Consider the following 20047-nt stretch of genomic DNA (forward strand, 5'->3'; position numbering starts at 1 on the left):
TATATATATATATGTGTGTGTGTGTGTATGTGTGTGTATATATGTGTATATATATATAAATGTATATAGGTATATACATATATGTGTATACACACATATATATACGTATGTATGTATACACACACGTATATACACACACCTATATATTTTTTTTTCTTTATAGTTGACATACAATATTATTCTACTTCAGCTTCAGTTGTACAGCGCATTGGTCATGTATCTACACAGTCTATGAAGTGATCCCCTTGACAAGTCCAGTACCCATCTGGCACCTTACATAATCTTTACAACATTATTGATTACCCTCTTTTCCTTCAATAAACTTTCTTGGTCATTTAACTTGAGCCACTAAGGCCCTCCTATAAATTATAAGTAGATACTTACCCCATATATTTTCTTTCCCTCCCCAATTCACAAGAAGGGTTCCTTTTAATCTCAAAGTTTAGTCTGCAAACCTATTTAAAACCTCCCATCTCCTTTAAAATTGTGAACCACCAATTACTCCCTCTCTAAAATCTTCAACCACTTTCTTATCACCAATACCTTTGTGGCTATTAACAAACTCATCCGTTTGCCTCAACCATTTAAAATCTTTTCCTTTAATCTTTTGAGTTACCATTTCAACTTGCTCTATTAAACTTTTTTAAAGGAGTCTACATCACTGTTTCCATATCCCTGTCCTCAAATTCACTCTTCAATACTTTATTATTTGGTTTCTATTCATACCACTCTGCTAATGTCACCCTCAAAAGAGTCTCCAAAGGTCACCAAACACCAAATGAGCTTCTCTTGGTCCTCATATATCTTCAAACCGCCATAGTATTTAATAGTGTTCATTATACCATCATTGAAACTTTCTTGTTTTGCCTTCCATAATAATAGTATGCTCTTCTGGCTCTCTAGTTTTGTTTCATTTCTCACAGGCAATCCTTCTTCCAAGTACTTCCTAAATATGTGTATTAATTACCGAGACTTGACAACGGTGCCATCTTCATTTCACATACAAACTCTCCATTTCACTTCTACTGTTGCCACCCCAAAGTAATATTACCAGTTGTCTGACTCACTAAGGTGGCCTCCTAATTAACTGGCCATCATGCCTCTGCAATACCACTCTCTAATCCAAGAAACCAACTGCTTTGGTAACATGCCTACAGGTTAGCCTTATTGTCTCATTCTTCCACATAAAAGAAAGGAAGCACATGGATTCAAAAGAACATTTGGTTTGAATCCTAGTTTTGAAAATTATTTGTCATGAGACCTTGGGTGAGTCACTTAACTCCTATAAGCCTCAGTTTTTCTCTTCTCTAAAATTAGGATTCTAATCTCTACTAAAGAAGAGTTGTTATAAATAAACCATAAGACACATTCAAGTTTGACACATAAAAGATGTCCCATAACATTCAAGGGTTGTCCACTGCCCAACAAGATGTAAATAACCTTACAAGACAAACCAAATCTTTCCAGTCCAATAGCCAACTGCTCCCTCTGCTCCTATGCAGGACCACCAGAAAATATTCAAAAATACACTGTGCCACTGCCTTTTTTATGGTATGTGCTCAGCCTGGAATTTCCTTGTCCCAAATCTCTCCTCTTTCTACCAGTTACTTAAGGTCCAACTCTAATATCATATCCTTTAAAAAACGCCTAATATGAAATAAGCTTTGTTTCCTCTGGGCTTTATTTTTGCATCTCTTACACTATTTATTCCTTTCAAGTTATTTATACACTAGTCTTTCTTCCTTATTAGAATGTAAACTTCTGAGGGCCAGAACTATGTGTTTTATGCACTACACTGCTCAGTACCCTCTACTACAAACAGAAGCAGTGGTGGAAAATAATAGTGACACTTAGATTGATTTCCAACACTATTTATAAAATTTATCCTAAGTAATTTATGTAGCCACCTATCTTAACTATATGCTCAGTATGGAAATTGAATAAAAATATTCAATAAATTGGGACATTTCCAAAGGGAGATCTGACTGATTTAGAATACATAATTGAAACACAAACAAGAAATAAGACTTAAAATTCTGCATTATGGAGAATACTATGATTTTAGTAACAGTTAAATCCCATCAATTCGAAAGGATAAACTTTATCATTTTATTTTATTTTTAAAGGTAATTTACATAAATTATCAAATAACTCCATTTCAGAAACACGCAAATGTAACAAATGATCATATGCATAATCAAAATGTAGCACAAAGCTACATGTCAATGAAATTTCTCAGGTATTTTACAAAACTTAATCAGAGTTGATTTTTGCCAGACCAGAGACTACATGTAATTCTTGAACAGTAAACAGAAGAAATAAACAAGCAAATTGTCCATAAAAGGTGTGATCAAATAGTCAACTACAGTATTCAAGCACAAAGTGATATTCTGAATGAATCAAAAAGACTGCATGACAGCATTTTCTTCACATATCTAGCTTTTCCTGCAAAACCATAGAGATGCAGGAAGTATATGGATCCACACGAGTACAAATTGAAAGCATGGCTGCAAATATTAGAGAGAGGGGAATTTGACTCTCTCTAATTTGACTTGTGTATACTGTAAATAGCACCTGCTTCCTTGGTTGGAAAAGCTCTAAGAGGAAATTGCACTACTGCACTAGGGTGTGTGCTCATATATGCTTATGCTGTCATGCAGTTGTACTGAAAGACGTTACATGAACCTCAAAATTCAGGCAGGGTAAATCTGGACAAGTACCAAGATGAACATTGATAATGCATTCTTGGTACAATTGTACAGGTAAGAAGAGACTTGGACATACCAGCACTCTTGCGTCTTCCCTGTGTTCACAAAGCATGCTTTTCAAACTGGTCTAAGAGAGGACCGTAACGCTGTCTTGAAGAAAGAGGCAGCATTTTCACTTTGGGTGTGATATCATCTCTCAGGTATTGAATCTCTGAACTCTGTGTATAATAATAAAACCATTTATTTCATATTTTAAGATACATAATCAATGCACATATATACATGTGTGTATACACACACCCGATTTCTAAGCTGTAAGTAGAGTATATATATTTACTTATCGATCTATGTGCAATAATATAGACGACTTGCATCAGACTTCACTGAACATGTGGCTCTGAGTCTCTTAGCTATTTAACCCTCACGAGTGTATCACCTGACCATTAAAAAATACTTAATTACAGCCAAATCCATTTTCCTCACAGAGGACTATACAATGGCCCTATTTTGAATCCTAGATCTCTTTGAAGATCTGATGAAAACTAAGGGCTCTCTACAGAGAAATCCCTGAAGTACATACTCATGTAAGATTTTACATACCAATGCAGTGGGGGTAGTTTAGAGACTTTCCTAAAGTCTGATGAACTTTGATTCACCTTGCTCACTTTCTTTAAGACGCCCTGGAAGTGTTTGCATAGCCTAACTGTGCATTAGTTCTCCCCAGTTCTACCATTTACCAGTAAAGTGCCTTTCTTGTACTTTTTCTATATAATCTCATAATTTTCATGCAAATCTGATGACTGTGTATATCACGCTGTACTATTTTAATTGATTTTCTTATTTTCTTCTCCACTGGAATGTGAGCTTCTTAAGGCCAGTAACTGTGTCCGGTCCTTTTCTGTAACTCCAGCAACTAGTACAGCGCCTACTGCAAAGAAAGTAAGCAATGAGTATCAGTCAATCAAACGAAACGTTGGGTTGATCATTATTGAAACTGGGCAAAGGGTATATGCAGAGGAAGAGTGGAAGAGTGGAGAGGAAGAGTGTTTCATTCTACAAATCTGTCTTCTTTGGTATATATTTGAAATTTTCCAAGTATTGGGGTGGAAAAGGCTAGAAAAGAGAGACTTATACCATGCATCAGTAAGTTTAATACATATGCAAGAGTCTAAAACCCAATTGGACTTACTCATTTCGCCTCCAAGAACTAGGATGAATGAACAGAAAACAAAATTTTGGCTTCAGATAAGAAAGAACTCTTTAATCATTAAAGGTGTCTGAAAACGAAGTTGGTTCCAAGGTAGAAAGAAAGGGCCCTGCTACTGGGCTAGTAATATTCAAGCAGGAGATGACCGATCAGACTGGGTTATTATTTAGGAGATTAAAGCACCAAACGGGACAAATGAATTCTAAGGGATCTTCAAATGTGCATCTGAAAACAGAGTTTATTATCTTAAAACATACAGAGAAGTCAACAGAAAGATGACTGTTGGGTTTCACATTTTTTATAAAGCATCTGCAAAGAAGGAAGTTCTTTCACACAACCAATTTCTTCACAAGCCTCATCTCACAGGCATTCACTGAAGCCCTAGCCTTCGGGCAGGGGCTCCATGTGCCCTGCTGCTCCTACTGGAATGTTCTTCAGACAGAAGCTAAGGCACAGTTCCTCAGGGAAGCCTTTCCTACCTGAGCAGATTAGGTTCTCTCTTTGCATGCTCTCTAACAATCAATTCTTGTCTACAGAGGAGAGACCCCATGTTTTTGCTCACCACTGTCTCCCCAGAGCTTGTCACAGAGCCTGGCATGTTGTAAGTGCTTAATAAATATTTGTTGAATGGATGAATGAATACAACATTCCCTATGAACCTAGCATTTTCATAAATTATGATCTAAACTGAATACAATTCAACTTGCCAAAATACAACTGAGCTACACATATTTCTTTATCACAAGTGATTAAACTACCTCCCTAGAGACTAAGGACAATAAGAAAATAGCTAGCTCCCAAGGCAATATTTTTATACCTCTTTTATTATGAAAATAACTTTTTAAAATAACTTTTAGCTTCACAATACACAAAAGAAATTTATTTCCTAAAAGTCTTAAGATTCAGACAAACCAAGATTCTCAAGTCAGACTGTGGGTTAAGCTGAAAATATATTGTATGAATGTGAAGTTTAATGAGGACATTTAGGTAATGAAAAAACGGTGAGAGCTTCAGGACAGATGGACAAACATCAGGTGACATAATTCCAAATGTATTTTAAGAAAAATATGAAAATTCCCAGGATAGGAATACTTTATGTTGCTAAGTAACACTGAAGATTGATGAGTAAATTGTCTTACTTACAAAGGTCAACTACAATCATTTCATTTATCAGTGTAATTCCTTTTAATGATTATTCATTTTTAAGACCTTTACAAAATATACTAAACAAAAAGGATGACATAAATTGTGTTTAACACTCAGAAATCACTAACGTATCTAATGTGTACAGGGATATTTAGAGTGGTATTTGTTTGACTTCCATCAGAAGTGGATTTAGGAAAAAATTACAAGATCCTACCTTTAGTATTAAGATTATAAGTGAGAAAAAAAATTCTATTAAATTATGAAAAGTGCAAAACAAATTCTACCTACATCAAAATGACTACTATAACTAACATATAAAATATTTGAAATTCCAAATAAATTCTAACAAAGCTAAACACTATGTTTTAAGGCTACTTAATTTTTATTTGGGAGAAATTGCCACTTCCATCTTATTCAGAACTCTGTATTTCTTGATAAAGTTGAATTAGAGCCAGAGCGACAGCACACTGAAATCCAGTAGACTCAACTCTGCTCCTTATAACCTTTAACTTTAATTTTGGACCTAACGTGAACTTTCACCCAGACTACACTTTTACCCGTCACCCACTCCATTATTAGTATCAACCTAAGTTCAGTTCTTTCTCCACTTCAGATATAAATGACAAACTAAGAAAAAGATGAAGGGAACCCTTCAGACTGAGGAATGAACTCCAAAGAATGATTGTTTTTTAATGAAATAAATAAAATTTACCTTGTAGAACTTTGAATGTGGAAAAGATTTAGCCTAATGCCTAACATTTACTAAATACTCAAAAATCAAAAATATTGTTATTATTGCTGTGCTTTAATTTTATAAATTGACTTATTCTGACGCTATTAAAACTAAAAAGAATGTAGTCAGTGATTTAGTAATATTCCAACCCTACGAACCAGAAAACACAAGACTCTACGCCCTTTAACTTTCTATTACGAAAATTTTCAGGGACAGCCCGTTAGCTCTGTTGGTTGGAGCGAGGTGCTCTTAACAACAAGGTTTCTGGTTCGATCCCCACAAGGGTCACTGTGAGCTGCGCCTTCCACAACTAGATTGGAACAGCTACTTGACTTGGAGCTGATGGGTCCTGGAAAAACACTTAAAATAAATAAAAGTTTTTTTTAAAAAAAAGAAAATTTTCAAATGCACACAGCAGTAGAGAGAAGAGTTTAATGAACCATATCACCTAGCTTCAACAACCATCATCACTCCGTCAATTTTGTTTCATGTGTAGGAAATCTGTTTGTGAACAATGCAAAAGTACATTGAATTATGACTCCCTTTTAAAAGTGTACCCAACATGTTGACCATGCAGAAGTAATGAGTTTCATGCAAAAACTTTATTTTTTTTTGTCTTTTACTGATCTATTAAACCTATTCAGCAGTAAACCAACCTCTGCCTTTGAGGAAAAACTCAAGTAATCCTCGTCACTTTTCTGGTCCCTCATAAGTAACAGAAAATCACATGATGACTTTAAATGGTAAGTCTTAGTTCAGTAATTTAAAACAACTAATTCCAGATAGACAATGGGGAAATTTGAATATGTACTACATATTATGTATAACATTACTGTATCAACGTTAAAGTCCTGGATGTGATAATAGTATTGTAATTACATAGGAGAATATCTTAATTTTTAGGATAAACAAGGTGAAGTATTTAGGAGTAAAGCATCATTTTCAAATGTTTCAGCCCCACTCCAAGGGCCAAAAAGGTGTACATACAATAAATACATGTTGCCATATGTTACTAACTGGTAAAATGTATGAGATGTTTATTATATTACTTGTTGAACATTTCCATAGGTGTGAAAACTTTCAAAATTAAAAGACTAGATCCAAAAAAGAATCAAAACTCCAAAGTACATTTAACATTAAATCTTATGTTCTCCATTCAGCTGGGGCCTGCCCACAGCTAGTCACTGCCAGTGAAGGAGGCAACAAATCCTTTTTTCCTCACCAAGAAGATTCTTTCCTGCCATTTTCTGGAGTTTTCTGAGTCCACGATGGTCAAGGTCAAGGAGGTGAGAACAGGTCAGGCATAAACATAGGACAGTTCTTATAAGACTGCTACTGTACCAAAATGGCCTAGGGCTATGTGACTATCATAGGTGTTTAAAGCTGATTTTTCCTCTCTTGGGCAGCTTATGTGCATTCTTCCAAAGGTCTGATCCTCCAGTTGTGAAACTCCTTCCAGGCGCAGTGCTCTCCTTCAGTGAAAAGATCACTCCTAAAGCCCCTTGGACTTCGGATCCCTGGAAGTACACCCCACAATTCCTTGCTGCTGGGATCTTCTTGCCCTGGCAGAAAACTTTCTTGGGCAGGATCCCTTTTCAAATAACACCAGATTGATATTCATATTCAGGGATACACATACCTTTGACATGTTGTAAGAGGGGAGTTCAATTACTTCTTAAACCCAGCCCTACTGCCACAGGACACTTGAACTTCCCCAGGCAGGAGTCTCTGGTGACTCCAACTTCAGGACCCCCCATTTAATCCAGTTGAAACTCCTCTTACTAGGCTTGATGAAAGATTCAGACATCCCCTACTTGTGGCAGGCAGGGCTAACATACACAACAGTCCAGTGGCATTCCAGAAAAATTCAACTGACAAAAACCTCTCCCCCTATTGACATCCTCTATGTGAGTGAAAGGATTCAAAGGTCACAAAACCGGCTTTCCACAATTCTGCATACTGTGTAGCACTTCCTTTGGATAGAGAAGCATCTATTGAATACTGGTGCATGCACTGAGAGTTCTAGTTTATCACTCCATTATCCCAGGAACTCTATTATTTCGTCAACCCTGAGAAAGAAGATACCAGGAAGGACTCCTGGAGGCTGACTGCATCAAATTTAAAAACAGAGCCCAGCAGCTGTTTCTCAACAGGGGCTTCTCACACAAGCCTCCCTCTAGGGAGAAGCCTGCCCTAAACTGCCTGCCTTCCACACTGAACTGCCTACCTACATCAGGTAGCTATTTCCTCATTAGCATCTTCACCAACCAATCAGAGTGGCTACATTCTGACCAATCAGGACAGTGCTTTTTGGACCAATCAAACTGTGAGGCTTTGGAATCCTCATTTGCATTGGCATAAACCAATTGGGAACCAGGGTTGGGGACTTCTCTATATGCAAGTCAGCTTCCCGTAGACTAGAAAAGCATACTTTCCCTTTCCACAGAAGACTGAAGACTGTGTTTCCCCAGCTGGAGCTGAAACACTAAAGATATCTCACTAGACAAGAGTGAAGCAGGTATATTGGACCAGAGCAGAGCTGTCTAGCGAGACAGGTGCCTCACCTGAGGGTTGCTTTAAACAGGGCCACCTCGCTGAAGGGCCACCTCTCAGATGTGCTGTTCCACAGCAGTGCGGTCTCATAATTGAGCTGTAACAGTATTGAGCTGTTCCATGGCCTTGCTGTTCCACAACTGAGCTGTTTGCACTGAATAAATAAATGTTTTCTTCTTCACTGCACCCCAAATTAGGGATTCCTGTTAGCATTAAATTGGTGTCATTGACCATCGGTTGACATTTGGCTCATGCTTTTTGAAGCAAATATAAATATTGCATGCCAGTTTCCTTAAACTATGGCCTCAAATCAGTAATCAAGACTTCTGAAAGCCACTACCACTCCAGGAGGCATATCTTTTTTATCTGTTCAGTGCCAGCATAAGCACCCAGCAAGTACATCATGCGCCCTCAAGGAAATGTTTTTTGAAAGGATGACCTCAGCAAATGACAGTAGGTATAAATAAATGGAAGAGTGTATAAAATTAAGCAATGACGACTGGCTTTCACCATCTGAAGGACTATCTGAAAATAGTCTGCTCAGTCAGTGAAAGTTGTGCTAAGCAAAGCACATTTGGTCCTACCTAATTTATACACCTAGATATAGGCCTCCGAGAACCTAAAAGGACTCTGAGAACCTAAAAACACTGAAGTGCTCCTGCATTCTACCATTGCACCCATCTCCACCCTTACTCTGGGCATACAGAAAATATGTGTGTCTCTACCATCTGTATACAAGTCACTGAGGGCTTACTTATTTGTGTTCACCAAGGCCACCATAAATAGTGCTTATTCTCAAAATATTACCTAATACAGGTTAGAGGACTCGCATAAAAGTTAAAAGAGAACTTTTAGTCGTTGATTACATCAGAGAATGAGTAGTGTACCAATTCAGATTGCTCATAGCAACCCCGCTCTTTACTGGATGAATACCACTTAGATCTAATAAATGGATCCTTTATTTCTCTCTGTTCCCTACTCTAGAACCTCAGCCATACAGAAAGATCTATCTTTAGGGCGGCATGATGCCTGGAGTAGGCAGTTCACTCTTACACATACGCTTATTCACTCAACTAGCCACACTGGACATCTACCTCAAGATACCCTAAAGGCTTTCTGTTTTAGAGTATTTATGTAAATATTCAATGCATATTTATAGAACATCAACTATGTGCCAGGTTCTAGGTTAGTCAGGTCCTACAGGAGAATCAAAGATGAGTCAAGTATTTACGACCTTCCAATTCACTAATAGTAAGGAGATTGGACAAATTTTTCAAAGGACTATAACATCCTAGTAAAGGAAAGCACCATCATAAAGAAATGAGACTTTGAAGAATGATTAGGATTCTGACAGGGCAAGGTGAAGAAGGGCTTTCAGCAAAAGAAATATTATCAAAGAAAAAGATGTAAGCACAGGAATGTTGGCCAAGACACTGGAGCATTTGTTAAGTGTAAAACGTGGAAAATAAGGGTAGAAAAAGCAGACTGAAGTTTCACTGGAGAAGCCCTGAGTGCCAAGGTTAAATATTAAAACTTCCCGTTGTGAACAAGGACAATCAAAGAAAATATAGATTCAAGGAAGAAAAGAGTCATTGAAAACTGAAATTGGTCTCAATATGGACAAAATACTGGAAAAGGAAAAACAAAAATTAGGAAAACTAAGGGGAGTATTTTCAATAGTCTAAGGCTATGGATAGCTATATGAACATAATTAAAAAAATAAAAGTCATCAAGAAAGGGGTTGAACAATGTTCAACTATATTTTAATGGCAGGATTCATGTAAATACAGATCTTTTTAGATGTACACAAAAACTTTTATTTTTTCTTAAATTTCAGTACTAAAAAAAGGGAGCAACAGGGCATTTCTAATGCTGCTATGAAAAAAGAACTGGTAGCAGACTTGCCCCCTTTCCATTGTAACCAACTAGAACACTGTACAAAATATATCAAACTGTTTTCAGACAGTGGACAATATGGCAGAACAGAACTGTAATCCCTGAAGAATGGAAACTAGTGAGGTGAACCCTATGGTTACCCCTCTTTTCTACCTGGAGGCACTCTATGGACCTGGTGCAAGGAGATAAAAAGTACATGGTGGTCTAGCTGAATTGAGAGAACACATTTAGTGGAGTTTTAGGGAGGCTTTGGTGTCTGGAATTTTTAAGGATACAGCGTATATGAGAAATGAGCTACGCAGAGACAAAACTCCACGCATCTATATAGGGGTCCCGTATATACATTTCTAATAAATATTGTAGAACTCCAGGAGCCTGATAGAACAACAAGTATGAAGACTACCCAAAAGTCACATAGGCCTGGAAGACATTCAAGATTAGAACATCAGAGTAGAGACTTCATCGATCATACATGACATTCAATATAGCATGACAAAGGGTTACATCTTAGTAATAGACTAAATTAGCTTTAGAGTAAAGGCTACTCGAGAATAATCTTAACAAAGCTTAAAAACCAGTCTCAAGAAGATCAAGCTGATCCACAAAGAACTTAAAACTGCCAACCAAAACCAATACTCTTTTTAAAAAGACAAATCAGAACACTCAATAAAGAAACATTCAGCTAACCAAAAATTACATTCAGCTAACCAAAAATTACCACACATGTGAGGAAGAAATATGTGACACATAGCCAAGACAAAATAATGGAAAACAGATCCAGAAATGGCAGAAATGACAGAACTAGCATACTAGAACTTTGAATAAGCAAGTATATTTGAACAGTACTTAAGAATGTATTTAAGAACTTAAAGTATAATATGATGATGAAAAAAATGAAAGTTATTTTAAAAAAGCGGAACTTCCAGAGATTAAATCTAAATGTCTTTTAAAAATTTTTCACTAGAGGGTCTTGTGACAATATAGAAAACAAGATCATTTAACTTGAAGGCACAACAATAAAAACTGTCCAAATAGAGGCTGAGAAAAAAAGGGTCTGAGAAAAAGTAAATTTTCGCCTCACGCCTCAGTGAGACGTGGAATAATATCTAGTCATCAGTAATATGTGTAATTGGAATTCTGAAAAGATAAAAGCAGAAAATAGTTTTGAAAAATGCACGACCTAAAAGTTTTAAAATTTAAGGAAAATGATAAACCTACAGATCCAAGACCTCAATGAACCTCAAGCAGGATGCATATAAAACAACGACAGCAAGACATACCATTTCAAAAACACAGAAAGCTAAAGAGAATATCTAAAAAGCACAAAGTTTTTAACAAAACAACGCATTACAATATTAGATTCACAGGGGAAAAAAAGGATAAGGATCCCCACTGATTTGTCATCCAAAGAAAAAAAATAAAATGTAAGACAATGTAAAGATATCATCTGAAGAGCTGGAAGAAAAAGAAATTAAAAAAAAAAAATTGTCAGGGTACAATTCAAAAATAAAGATTAAATAAAACATTTTCAAATAAAAGATGAGAATTTGTTGACAGAAGACTTTTTTATAAGAAATGTTGAAAGTTCATCAGGCTGAAGAAAAATTATACTATTTATAAGAAAACATCTACATGAAGGAATTAAGACCTCAAGAAAGGATAAATATGGAGACAAATACAACAGACTTCTTTCTCATTTTTTAATTTGTCTAAAAGAAATTGTTTAAAGAAAAAAAAAAAAACACTGTGATGTTTTACATAATACTCAGAAGTAAAATATATAACAATACTACTAAGAACAGAAGGGAAGAAATGCCATGTGTTGTTGTAAAGTTCTTATAGATAAGGTGTATATAATTGGGATATAGAGTGTGATGTTAAAATGTGTATTATAAATCCTATAGAAACCACTAAATTTAAAATAAAAATATATACAGCTAATAATCCAAAAGATGAGGTTAAAAATAAACACCAATCCAAAGAAAACAGAAAAACAAAAGGAATGAACAGATGGGATATATAGACATATTTCAAAAATACTATGTACATTTTTTAATTGTCTTTTGATTACTGGATTATTAGTTTTTAATACATACAAGTCCTTTAACAGAGATATAATTTGAAAATATTTTCTCCCATTTTGGGTTGTATTTTTGCTTTTTTGATGGAGTCTTTTGAAGTATGAGTTTTTCATTTTGATGAAGTTCAGTTTATCTATTTTTTCTTTTACCACTTGTACTTTTGGTATCTTCTAAGAAGGCTTTGCCTCACCCAAGGACATTAAGATTTACTCTCATGTTTTCTTCTACAAGTTTTATAGTTTCAGCTCTTGCATTTAGGTCTATAATCCATTTGGCATTAATTTTAATAGTGTAAGAAAAGAGTCCAAATCTATCATTTTGCTAATGGATACACAGTGGTCCCAGCACCATTTGTTGAAAAGGCTAGTATTTCTGTGTTGAATTATCTTGGCACCCTTGTCAAAGATGAATTAACCATAAACGTCAGGGTCTATTTCTGGACGCTCAATTCTATTCCACTGATCTATATGTCTATCATTATACCAGAATCAAACTGCTTTGAATACTGTAGCTTTATACTACATTTTGAAGTCAGGACACATCCTTCACTTTTCTTTTTCAAGACTGTTTTGACTATTCTGTGTACCTTGAATTTCCATATAAATAATAGGATCAGTTTTTCATTTTCTGAAAGAAAAAAAAAGGCAGCTATGATTTTGACAGAGATTGCCTTGAATCTGTAGATCATTTGGAAGAGTACTTCCATCTTAACACTATTAACTCCTCTGATACACAAACACGTAATGTATTTCTACTTATTTTTTTTAATTTCTTCCAACAATTTCTCTAGGTTTTGAAATAGTGTTTTTCTATTGCTTTTGTTAAATTTGTTTTTATTTGGTTTTTTGTTATCTTAAATGAAATTGTCTTAATTTCACTTTTATAGTGTTCACTGGGCTAGTGTACAGAAATACAACTGATTTCTGTACACTGCTCTTGTAACCTTGCAATTTGATGATCATTTATTAGTTATAATAGATTTTAATGGATTCCTTGGGAATTTCTATAAAGAAGATCCTGTCATCTGCAGAGATAATTTTACGTCTTTTCAATCTAGATGGCTCTTTTTTTTTTCTTTTTTCTTACCTAATTTTCTTAACTAAAACCTCCAGTAAAATATTAAACAGGTTGGGTGGGAGCAACATTCTTGCCTTGTTCCTGATCTTGGGGTAAAGCATTCACTCTTTCACCTTTAAGTAAGATGTTAGCTGTGTTTTTAAACAGAGGCCTTTTATCATGTTGAGCAAGTTTCCTCTTATTCCTAGTGTGTTTGATTATAAAAGGGATTTTGTCAAATACCTTTTCTGTCTAATGAGATGACATTACCTTTATACCAAAGTCTGACAAAGACATCAAATCACCTTGTCTTAATCAGCTGGAGCTGCCATAACAGAACACCATAGACTGGGTGGCTCAACTGCAGGAATTTATTCCTCAGAGTACTGCAGGCCAGGAAGTCCAAGATCAAGTGTGGGCCAATTTGGTTCCCTGGCGAGGGCCCTCTTAGATTGCAGATAGTTCCTTCTCGCTGAGTCCTCACACCAGGGAGAGAGGGAACAGGTAAGCTCTGGTCTCTTCCTCTTCTTATAAGGACACTAATGCCATTGTGGGGGTCTCACCCACATGACCTCATCCAAATCTAATTGCCTCTAAAGGTCCCATCTCCAAATGCCATCAACTTGGGAATTAGAGTTCCAATATAAGAACTTTGGAGAGACACAAACATTCAGTCCATAATACTCCCTCAAAAATAATGGTATCCTTCATAAACACAGATTTACAGGTCATTAACAAAATATGACAAGTCAAATTCAGGATAATATTAAAAGGTAATACATTATAACCAAACTGGGTTTACCACAAAAATACAAAGGCTGGTTTAAGATCTAAAATCCAATTAATGCAATTGATTATTATTAATAAAAATTTTGGAAGCCAAATGAATGACTCGTCCGATAGATACAGAAAAAGCATATGACAAAATGTACCAGTCATTTATAATAAAAGCTCTTGGCACACTAAAAATAAAAGGGAACTAGTTCTACCTGATATAGGGCATCTATTAGAAATTTACAGCTAACATCATACATAATAGTAGAAGTCTGAATACTTTCTATTTATGACCAGAACAAGGCAAGGAAGTTCATTCTCACCACTTCCATTTAACATTGTACTAGAGGTCCTAGTCAGTGTATTAAGGAAGAAATAATAGGGGTGGCCAATTAACTCAGTTGGTTAGAGCATGGTGCTGATAACACCAAGGTTGCCAGTTCGATCCCCACATGGGCCACTGTGAGCGGTGCCCTCCTTAAAAAAAAAGAAAGAAAAAGAAGTAAAAGACAAATATTGGAAAGCAAAAGGCAAAACTCTACTTATAATTAACACAATCAGTTACATAGAGTATCCTGAGGAATTCACACAAAATAGGCCACAAGAAGTAATAGATGAATTAATCAGGTAGCAGGATACACATTCTATATATATAAATCAATTTTACTTCTCTATACCAAAAATGACCAATTGTAAAATTTATTTCTTAAAAAACAATCTTTTCAATAGCATCAAAAAATATAATTCATATCCTATTCACTTAGGATAAGTTTAGCAAAAGACCAGCCCAATGAAAATTACAATTAAAGAATAAATTAAAGAATAAATAAATGGAGATATACCATGTTTCTGGATTGGAATAAGTCAGTATTGTTTAGAAATTAATCCTCCCCAAATTTATCTACAGATTTGATGCAATGCCTACATGCATTTTGCATAAATGTACAGCCAATTCTATAATTGATACAAACGTGGAAAGGATTTAGAGGGTCTATACAATTTCAAGAAAGAACAAAGTTAGAGAACTTATACACTGATTTCAAGACTTAGCATGAAACAATGATGTTGGCATCATAGACATATAGACCAATAGTCTAGGAAAAGATCCATACAGATTAGCTGATTTTCAACAAAAAGGTCAACATAACTCAAAGGAGAAAAAACAATTTTTTCAACAAATGGTCCTTGAATAACCAGATATGTAAAAGAATGAACCTTGATCTTTACCTCACATTCTACACAAAAATTAACTCAAAATGAACCACAGACCTAATATAAAAGCTAAAACTATAAAACTTTCAGAACACAGAAAAAAAAATCTTCACAGCCTAAAGATTTCTCAGACAGAACCAAATAAATAAATAAATAAAATAAAGAAGCAAGCAATAAAAAAAAGCACAAACCAGAAAAACAAAACATTGATACACTGGTGTGTTTATTCAAACCTTGAAGCTTCTGTTCTTCAAACCACACCATCAGTGGGCAATCTAAAACCAGAAAAAAAAAAAAAAAATGTCTGACAAAGGATTTGTATCCAGATACATACAAAACTCTTATAACTGAATGACAAGAAAACAAAGAAACAATTTTTTTAAATGGGCAAAAGATATGAATAGATACTTCACACAAGAAGATAAAATAAATGTCCAATAAATAAATAAAAAGATCAAGGTCACTCACTAGTAATAGGGGAAACAGAAATGCAAACCACAGTGAGATACCACTACACACCTACCAGCATGTCTGAATTCAAAAAAACGGTAACATCAAGCACTGGCCAGAATGTGGAGCAATTAGAACTTTCATACATTGCTGGTGAATATGGTGCAATCACTTTTGAAAACAGTTTGACAGTTTCTTACAAAGTTATATGTACACTTACCAATTCTACTCCTGGGTATCTATCCCAGAATAATTAAAGCACACGTACACACAGACTTGTACATCAACATTCATGGTTGGGTTATTCCTTATAGGCAAAAACTAGAAAGCCCCCAAATGTCCACAAACAGGTAAATGGAAAAGCATAGTATGGCCCATTTATACAATGAACACTTCTCTGCCCTGAAAAAGGACTAACTAGTAAGACACACAGTAACAGTATGGTTCAAAAACATCATGCTGAGATGAATGCACAAGGTATGGTTCTATTTATATGAAACTGTAGAGCAGGCAAAACGAATTCATAGGGACAAAAATCAGATCAATAATTGCCTGGAAATGAGGATGAGGGAGATGTGACTGCAAAGGGACATAAGGGAATGCTCTGAGGTGATGAAAAAGTTCTGTACCTCAATTGTAGTGGTAGTTATGGTACATATGTGTGCACATTTGTCAAAACTCATTGAACTCTACACTTAAAATGTGCCTTCTATTATATGTAAATTATACCCCAATACATTTAAAAATTTAAAAGGAGAAGACACATTCAGACATTTGGAAATAGTATCACTGTCCACAGATGCCAATAAAGGACACATTCAATTTTACTACAGTTTTAGCCCCTAAAGACTGTCTCTCATTGTCTTTTATTCATTCAATCAATTATGTATTAAGTGCCAACTATGTGTCAGAATTGTTCTAAGTGTGGGGGTACAGTAGTAAACAAAACAAAATCCCCTGTCTTCATCAAGCTGTCACCCTAACAGGAAAAGAACTGACCATGAAAAAGTAAAACTAAAACATCGTTTCAGAAAGTGCTAACCAGAAAAATTAAGCAATGTGGGGAAGATGGACGTTTTAAATAAGATGGTCAAGGAAGGTCTCACTAGGAATGTAACCTTTCAATAAAGATCCCAGGTTAGGGAATAAGCTAAGTAGTTATCTGGAGAAAAAGTATTCTAGGCAGAAGGAGTTGCAAGTGCAAAGGCCCTGAGGCCAGCTTTTCAAGGAACATTATGATGTCAGGTGCAAATGGAGGGTAGTAAACAGATAGTCAAAAGCTAAACTGCAGATGGAGCAATATCAAGTAGAGCTTTACAGGTTACTGCAGACTTTAGCTTTTACTGTGAGAAAGGAAACAACTGAAGTTTTGAACTGAAGAATGACAGAACTTGACGTATGTTTTAATTGTAATTATCTTGGCTTCTGCACTGAGATTAAACTGCTGGGTGAGGACTTAAGGATTGCAAGAGGAAGCTGGGAGGCCAATAAGGAGGCTCTGAAAATAATCCAAGTTAGACATGATAATGAATTGGACCAGGTAGTGGTGGAGGTGGTGAGAGGTGGTCATATTCAGATGCACTTTGATGATAAAGGCAACATGAACTACAGACAGACGAGGTGTGGATGTGAGAGAGATAAGTCAGGGATGACTCCAAGGTTTTTGGTCTGAGTAACATAGGTGAACTTGTCATTAATTTAGATGGGGAAGATTAAAGATACAACAGACTGGGTAAAAAGATCAGTTGCATTTTGAGCATTTTCAATTTAAATACCTTTTAATATCCATATGGAGATATCACAGTACAATTGGATAGGTGTCTGGAGTTCAGGAAAAAAAGCTCTCATAATGATTTTTATTTTTTTGCAAAGTAAATCACTGGATATGGTGTGTGTGTGTGTGTGTGTGTGTGTGTGTGTGTGTGTGTGTGTGTGTGTGTGTGTGTAAAACTTTCAGGAAATAACCCTTATTTGGATTTGTACTGCATTAGGGCCTCAGCACGAATGGATTGTTTGTATTTTCTAATTTACATAAATTCATACAAGTCTGCTAGGCACTTCACACCTTTATTTTTACTTTCACATCTGAAGTACAGCAATATGGATAGATAAGGTGTATATTTAAGATAACAATGTGAACAGACACATTCCTGGAGCTACAGCTATTTAAAAGTGACACTAGCATCAAGATACTCATTCTTATTCTCCAAAGGCTTTAAAAAACAATCACTTGTTATGAAACTAATTGCACTGCCAAATGCTTCTTAGGATTGTATGTAAAAATTATTATCTTCTCCACATTTTACTGTTTTCAATCAAGGAAAGTAATAGACTTTGTGATTAGACTTAGAAGTTTGGTTTTGATGCTTATAACCATCTAGGTTCTAAAGTGAGTAACATTTCCACACTACATTTCATAAAGCAAGACACTTTGTACATTACTAAAGAAATGCAAACATGACATGTAAAAATACAAAACTTCAACCGGAATTATAATAACATGGGCAAGCATACTGCTTAACTGGTGAATTGAAAGCATTTTTTAAGAAGAAAAATTTTCAATGTGAATGAGCATTTCTTCCTAGCAGGCTAACTCATTTCAAACTGCGTGCCTCTGATTATTCCCCTTATGCTAGAATGCCTTTCTTCCCAGCTGATATCCTCCTCTTCCCTCAAGGCTCAGCCCAAACTCAGCCTCCTCCACAAAGCCTGCCCGGAACCCCCGGGGTATTCAGTTATTTCCACATTCCCACCGCTTTGCCACTTACCTGTCTAAGCGCACCTATGTCATCCTGCCACAGATTAAGCTGGCTATTTACCCTAGAGCAGAAGCTCCCTGAGGACAAAAAATCTTAGTCATCTCTGCCTTGCCTAAAATACTTAACACAGTAGCTTACATATCAGGTTGTAGGTGTTCACTAAAGCTTTGTTCAACTAAATCCTATTAAACTAAGACAATGATCAAATACACTGAACTCAGTGGGATACTTACTTTAATTCCATCACTTCAAATGCTCTTCCAGATCTCACTTCCCCATCTCTCCTTAACCTCTCCGGTTAAGTTTTATTGCTTCTCACTTTCAAGTATTGTAAAATAGAGTCGAGTCCAGTTTATGCCTTCAATTTCCTATCTTATTCAAAGAGTATTCATGTATCCCCACATCAATCCAGGCCAGCCAAGAGAACGAATGGTTTTCGCTGTGTATTTCCCCCAATATTCTTTCTGGCTCTTTTACTTTTCTCCACTTCCTTCCTCACTTTCTGGTTCCTTCAGATCAGGTTAGGCAGAGGAAGGGGGACAAAGGGCCTGTGTGCCTCATTCCATGGGGTTTTTTTGTTTGTTTGTTTTTATTTTTTCAAGTATCACAATGTTTATTGATAGATACAAGTATATAAAATCAGGGCATGAACATGACTTGATAAATTAAGTAGACTTAATTTCAATACTATAATAAGAGGGACCAATTCAAATTCTCACCATGGGGTTTTATTAGATGGCCAGAAAGCAGGATAATCTGTTATCCTTGTGTAATTATTAATAGAACCTTCTCCTCCTCAAAGGAGCCCCAGTTGGACAGTGTATTTCAGCCTTCACAGCAGGGTGACCCGAAGTTACAGCAAGCAGAGAAGCTGCTCCCTCCACCCACAGTGCCCTGGGGTGGGGACGTGTTCTCTGACTGGCTGACCTCCTGATGTCCTACCCGCATATGGCAAGCTGGCAGCCCTCCTTGGCAGGATCCATCAAGATAACTCAAAGCTGGTCAATTTCCACAGGGTCTACTTCAGGGGTGTCCAAACTGCGGCCCGCGGGCCAATGCGATCCATTGTTAATTGGCCCGCAGCAAATTCCAAAAATATATTTAATTTACTTAAATAAACCAGGTGAGGCAATACATACTTCACCTTGAGTGAGTGGTCTGGCTGTTTGTATTTTACTGCATACGGTCCTTGGTGAAAACTGTTGAAAAAAGTTTGGACACCCCTGGTCTACTTAGTCCACAAAACAAAGTTCATGTCTTAGTACCACAACCGATGAACAAATGCCAACTCTTTTCACTACCGCCCTCTCACTCACCACGTCACCTCACCTGTTCCATCTTCTCCCCGCCATAAACAAGGCCACGTTCAGGAATGCCCCAGACTCTACAAAATATGTCATGCTCTGTCAAGAACTCTCTGGAAGGTGCCATTGCAGCATCAAGAAACAAGATTATGGAGCTCGTTAAACATC

At 36.1% G+C, this 20047-nt stretch overlaps 1 protein-coding gene across 1 annotated transcript in view; it reads right to left on the reverse strand.

The window, feature by feature from the left end:
• The window catches only part of GTDC1 (glycosyltransferase like domain containing 1), a 346643-nt gene that overhangs the window by 319834 nt on the left and 6762 nt on the right, over positions 1-20047 (reverse strand). Inside the window, 2 exon segments of the mRNA XM_081051844.1 lie at positions 2785-2926; positions 15558-15641. The gene's annotated coding sequence lies outside the window, so the exon portion shown is untranslated.

The sequence above is a fragment of the Rhinolophus hipposideros genome (assembly GCF_964194185.1).
Source record: "Rhinolophus hipposideros genome assembly, chromosome: 6".
NCBI lineage: Eukaryota > Metazoa > Chordata > Mammalia > Chiroptera > Rhinolophidae > Rhinolophus > Rhinolophus hipposideros.